Source organism: Pinus tabuliformis, chromosome 5_2 (genome assembly GCF_031772625.1).
Source record: "Pinus tabuliformis cultivar Carrire ecotype Pingquan chromosome 5_2, CPIR1, whole genome shotgun sequence".
NCBI classification, from domain to species: Eukaryota; Viridiplantae; Streptophyta; class Pinopsida; order Pinales; family Pinaceae; genus Pinus; species Pinus tabuliformis.
In genome coordinates this window covers 660,453,684-660,460,269 of record NC_142306.1, presented here as the reverse complement: position 1 = coordinate 660,460,269, position 6,586 = coordinate 660,453,684, and the positions used below count along the sequence as shown (strand labels likewise).

The 6,586-nt window shown below is 38.8% G+C and overlaps 1 pseudogene; it reads right to left on the bottom strand.

Moving 5' to 3' along the window:
- Positions 1-2,943: 2,943 nt before the first annotated feature.
- LOC149160809 (3-phosphoinositide-dependent protein kinase 2 pseudogene) lies at positions 2,944-3,848 on the bottom strand (annotated as a pseudogene).
- Between the last annotated feature and the right edge of the window lie 2,738 nt (positions 3,849-6,586).

The following is a 6,586-nucleotide window of genomic DNA, read 5'->3' as shown; positions in this document are numbered from 1 at the left end:
AGGCTAACAGACAAGTTGAGGCTATCAACAAATTTCTTAAGATTATGCTTCAATGTATGATAAGGGTCCATAAATCGGATTGGCACTTGCTTCTCTTTATACCTTGTGGGAATACCAAACCTCAGTTAGGACTACTACCAGATTCACACCCCTCTCGTTGTTTTATGGTCTGGAAGTGATCCTTCCCATCGAATGCGAAACTCCATAGCTGAAACTAGTTATCGAACTTCTTCCTGCTACTTCCGTAGGGAGGAGCATATTTTACATCTAACTAATTTTGATTAAACCCATCACGATGATGCTTTAGCCAATGAACCTCATAAAAGATGCATCAAAGGGCAATGTGACAAAAGTGTCCAACCTAAAGTCTTCTCAGAAGGAGATCCGGTTCTCTTATATGACTAGGAGGCTGATAAGTTAGGTCCATGAAAGTTCCAACCTATGTGGCTGGGCCCATACATTTCTAAGTGTGTCCTTGCAAAAGGGGCCAATGAGTTAGTAGACCTCGATGGAGTTCCACTTGCGCAACCTCGAAATGGGTTGCACCTCAAAAAATGCTATGCTTGATTCCATGTGTATTACATTGTGTACATACTGTCTAGAGTTGTGTTGAGTGTGTTTGCAATGTGTTTTTCAAAGTTTCCCATGGTTTATGTTGATTCTTTTTACTTTTGGATTGTGTATGTCAACCTCTATATAACCATATATTGGTTATGTCGATGGTTCTAGTCATAGTACTCGAAACATATCCTCGACAAGATGGGCTATCTTTTCTCCAAATGGCGAGCTAGTGAGCATGCAAGCGATTTGCATTAGTCACTCTACTAACAACATCGTTGAGTATAGCTCAGTGGTTGAGCTACTATCTAATTTTATTTCACATTGTATCCATCGTATAATCATTAGGCTTGACTCACAACTCATAGTACTACAACTAACTAATATCTATTCAGTGAGAAATCACGCCATCCTTCGCATGGTTTTGAGAGTGTGTCTTCTAGAAAGACAATTCTATTTCACTTGATATGAACATATTTCTAGGAATCTAAACACATTAGTAGATGCCCTAGCTAATTTTGTTTTAGATATACATTTGCAACGAATGTAAATAACTTTCAATTCACATCACATCATATTGAAAGCAGAATAGAACTAGGAAACATTGAGAATATATATATATAAACTTTAGTTTCACAAAATGTTTGCCCTAAGACACATCTGGCTACATCGTCCATATAAAAAATACATGCAAACATCTAAGTAGGAAAATTAGTGGTGTTCATGCTAAAACAACACTACACGAGTGATCTTGCGCAGTAATTGACCATTACGGCTAAGCACCCCGATAGTATGTCGCTGAAGTCGCAATGGAATTTGATTGACCACAGTCTCATCAATCCCATGTGTTAGTCCCTCTGTTATCACAAAACCAGTACTAGGGACTGCAACCAAGCAAGGTCTCATGTAACTGTTTCAGACCATACTTTAGATTAGGAATTAGCCTTCCTAATCAGAGAGGGCTCTCTCATGACTCTTGACAAAATCCTTCAAACACTAGAGGGCTAACTCTTCACACATTTATAAAAATATAGCTGGCTGGACATACATCAAATTAGTCTTCATTGGGCTATGGAGTCTCTCACAGTTAATAAACCAAATCACAGTCATCTCATAGAAGCCAAGGCTCTTTGCATCATCAAAGGTTCAAACATAATTTACCTAAATCAAAGCCTGCTGAACATACAGGAAGTCAGAGCATTAACAAATGAATTCTGAGTGATGTTCAAACATGCTTCACCAAAACCCACAGCCTGTCAAGCACACAGGAAGTCAGAGCATATAATATGAATTCTGAGGGATTGTACCATAACAAGGCTGTAAAAAGAACATTAAGAAACTAAAACCACCATCACATTTGAACAAAGAGATGCATTGAGAATCTTGGGAAGAAAAAACTCTGTTTGCTATTACTGTAACAGTCTTTTCATAAGCTCTATAAAACTCTGTTTTTGTATATACAGTCCAACCCTTTTTACATCCTAACTTGGCCCATATATAGGCAAGCAAACTCAAACACCTCGAGCTTCCTCCTCCAGCATGAGGGGAGCCTCGAAGGTGGCTATTAACTCTTCCTACATGCTCTTAACTACTGCATTAATTACAAACATGCTGAACTAAAATTACACACAATCCTAATCCAACTAAAGTACTAATTTCATTCTCCTCGCAGACTTGATGCTTTCTTGGATGCTGGACAGCTGTATGATTTTCATTATGGCTGAGATATGTTAAGGGAGCATTCACCGAGCAAGCTGGTCTCGGATGCTAGCTGTAAGACAACTTATTAATTGATAAAATTAATCACCCTATATCCACGGTCCCCTGTCTTCCATTCCTCTTTATCATTTAAAGACCACACTCCGAGTTCTTTGAACCTTCAATTAACAACGCATAACCACCATATGCTATATGATCTGGATACTTCAAGGACCAACAGGTGTATCAACCGAAGATTCTGGTAACCCCACCAATACGCTAGTAGCTCGGTCATAAATTGCCTTTGAGAAAACTTTATGAAAATAAACAAAATATTTTATTTTTTCTTCAAGAGCTACACCTGTCACTGTTTGAGTTGTTATGAAACCCATGTATGATCTCCCTGCCTGAGTTTGAGACCTTCTTTTACCATTAACTGACCTCATCATCAAAATTCATTGTTTTTCCACAAAACAGCATTCTACAGCAGTTTCGTAGCGCGCTACGAAACTGCTGTAGATGTCAAAACAGAACCTATGTATCTTTGAAGCGTTTTCTGCTTAGATTCATGATCTCTTCAGACATTTGTACAGCTATTAAGAACCTAAATAGTTTTAAGAAGATGAAGCTTGCTTCTGTCATTACATATCACAGCCAACTTGATTAGCATCAAACCAATAAAAAGCTTCATAAATCCCAACTGGAATATAAAGTCACTGTAGTATTCCTTGCTGCCTTCAAATCTTCAAATGGGTTGGTCTTTTTCAAAGTACAGATCTTAAAGTTGGAAGAATTCAACACTTGGACATTAAGCTCCTTAGGATTATCAAACCAAACTATCTCACCCTGTTGTACCAATTTGACTGGGTCTACCTATATCAACTTCGGCTTGTCTGTCAGAATCAGCTGCATCTTTTTGTTGTAAAGTTTCCGAATTTTCTTAACTAATGAAACCATCACAATGAACTCCCCTGGATCTAGAAATTTCTCCCATTTAGAGTCACAGTTAATGGTGGGGCTAACTTTGGAGCCAGCATACTCCTAACATTATCCCAGTCAACTCCCTTGAAGAAAGGATGACTCTAGAGAGAAGCATACCCTTCAGGGCCAGAAGCCAATCTTTTAGATGGGTCCATATCCAGCAAACAATCAATAAGGTGCCATGCTTCAGAAGAAAAATATTCAGGAAATTTGAAATCTCTATCCATGATCCTTTGGAATGTGAGCCACTCACTGCCATCTTTAAAAGGTAATATGTCAGACAGCATCTGATACAACGCGCAACCCAGTGCCCATAGATCGTTTCCAATTGTTGGAGGTGCATGCTTAAGGACCTCTGGTGGAACGCAGGCAGCTGTACCAACAAATGTGCAGGTCTTCTCGTTTGAAGTAGTCGGAATAATTGAAATTGAGGTGTTTTCCATTGATTTGAAGAAGTATATTCTCTTTGCATCTCGGTGTATCAGTCCTACTTTGTGAAGGTATTCAAGGACATCCACAATCTCTGCAATATAGAAACGTGCTTCATCCTCTGAAAAACGAGATTTCTTAACAGCACGATTTGAATCCCATCCCAGGATAGAAAGCAACATTCCATGACAGTACTGGGTTGCATTTCACAAAGTCATTCTTGTATGTTGTAGACAGACAAAAGCACCTGGTGTTAACTGCACACAACCACAGAAAGATGTAAAAATATCAACATATAATACATTCTGGAACCTCCTCAGTACCGCCAACATGTTCAGGATACTTTTAAATTCACATCTTCTGCGCAATTCAATCTACAATTGAAACCCTTGCTGTTGTAATTTGAACTCTGAGATACACTCTGAACCTTCTCCTTCCGGGCACTATTATGCAAATCTGACATTGATGCTCTCTGCGCGCCTCAGGCAACCCAAAAACACAATAACAGAAACCGAAACATGATAATGGAAACAGAAATCTTCATATCCCCCGTTGTTTTCGAATCACGCATAAATACTAGCCCTTGAATGTCTCCTTTCACTCCATCAGCTATTAAAATCTACTTTATAATCTCCCTTTCCAGCTGTCGTTGTGATTCTGGTGATTTTGCTAATGTATATGGCCATCTGAAGCGCCACATCTCAATCCGGGTGTCAATAATAGTGGCGACCTTGTGGCAATCAAACCCTCATAAAAGCCACTTGACACTTGGCATTAATCGCTGCATTTCATAAGAGCACTTTCATGCCTTCAATATATTCATTAATAATGCAACAACGTGCTTAATAACATTTACGCCATTTTCATTTATATCAGTTATTTTAAAAGCCCGTGTGAAGGAGGTGTTGTGTATCCCGGTCTAAGAGAAACGTGATCCCCTGCAGAAATAAACATAACGCTGCCTGTTTGTAACACTGGCACAATTTGCTGAACACGCACTTCAATAATGGTGGAGGGATAATTTGAAAATTCTACATCGACTCCAGGAAATGCGCTCCTTAACCTTCCCTTTAACTGGAATCAATAAGCTGATCCTTCCATCGTATATTTCTAAGGTCTTAACAAAACACACCTGAATGATTTCCAACCTTTTGAAGTAGCTTTTTCATGATGATGCATTCTTGAAAATTGCCAAGGATATCCAATCACTCTTACGCAAGCACAATGGTTCACTTTGAAAATGTGACTGCCATCAAAAAGGTGATCTTGGAAATACAGACAGCAGTGTTTTGTAAAATAAGTGCAGATCAAACAATAATCCAAAAATATTACAGCTACAAAGATCTTTAATTCTTCAACTTTATGCATTTTTGCAACAGCCCTACGCTTTCAGCCATAGATGATTTGAAAATAACATCTCAAACAGCATCAAGGCCACCAAACTCTTGTAGCCTTTTTTTTTGAAATATCTCTCGACTATATGGCGCATGCAATGTAATGGACTGCTGAACCTCAAGGAATTCTCAGCATTATTGGCATGTCCGCCACCAGATAGGGCTTTCATCTGCTGTGAATTACCATCTGTCTCTTATCTGCATGACCACCATTTTCTTTATCTTTGTTTTCATCCCACCGAGCTCTCCCATAATATATGCCATACAATATCAAACTGGATGCACCCATAAACTGTCCAAATGATCTCGTTTGTAGTGCAACCCAAGGAAAGGTATAAGGGCATGTATTTGACACTTTTCGTTTAGATAAATTTTTTATGATGGACAATGGGGATGCATACATAAAAACATTGATGAAGATACAGATCGTTCTGATGATCAGGGTCTTCAAACTAAATCACAAAGCTGCCACTTCAGATTCTAAGAAATCAAATCACCTTCTTATGTTGCAGAACTGTCAATGTTAGGAGTGAAAGAGTGCCCTTTCAGCCAAGATTTTGAAAATAAAACTCACTAGCAAGTTCATGACAGTTTGAATAGGGCGATAAAAGGGAAAGGCCAGCATTTGTCTGCAATAACTCTACAGATGAGAATGCACTGGACTGATTTCAATTCCTCGGAAATATTGAAATGAGACTGCTAGATAAAGAAATGGGATAAGATAGACATCTGCCATACTCAACATATCTTGACAATTATCATCATCCTCAGAAAGATCTATAGACTGGGACTAGGTGGCCGAGCATTAGGATTCTGCTCTAATAATTGCTTGGGAACTTCATTTCTTTTAACAACAATGTTGCTTGTTGTGCCTTCCCTGTTTTGCGAAATCCATAGATCAGAGCATTGTATGCAACAGCACCAGAGTTATATCCTTTAGTCAGCATTAGACCTTTAAGCACATCAACCTCATCCACAGATAGGCATGCTATGATTTGGGCCTCCACTGAAACTTCGAACAAATCCCCAGTTTCGTAGCACGCTACGAAATCACTCAAACAGGTAGCGCTGCGAAACTGCTAAAAATAATTCAGGCGCTGCGAAAACACCGACTCTCTAAGCCAGGCTAAAAATTTTTGACTACAGCATCTTTAGTGATAACACCCTCCATGTGGCACTCCACCTCTAATAGGATCTTAGCTACCTCAAGATATCATAGCGCATCCCATCCTACTGTAGCGATCTATACTGTTTCCATTGCCTCCTCCTGTGGTTGTCTCTCTATACGATGGAGATATGTAGCATCTATTGGTCAAAAGAATCTTATATTTGCATGAAAACATCAAATAGTTTAGTCTCAGAAACAGTAAAAAACACACAAAAAAAAATAGTAAAAATTTTAAAAACGTTAATGGTCAAAGTATCTTACCTGAAGCATCCCATTACTCACCCTTGGGCAACTCGAGCTCAAGATCATCACGAAAATCCATCCCTGCATAAGGATAATCATCAATAATGATGAACTA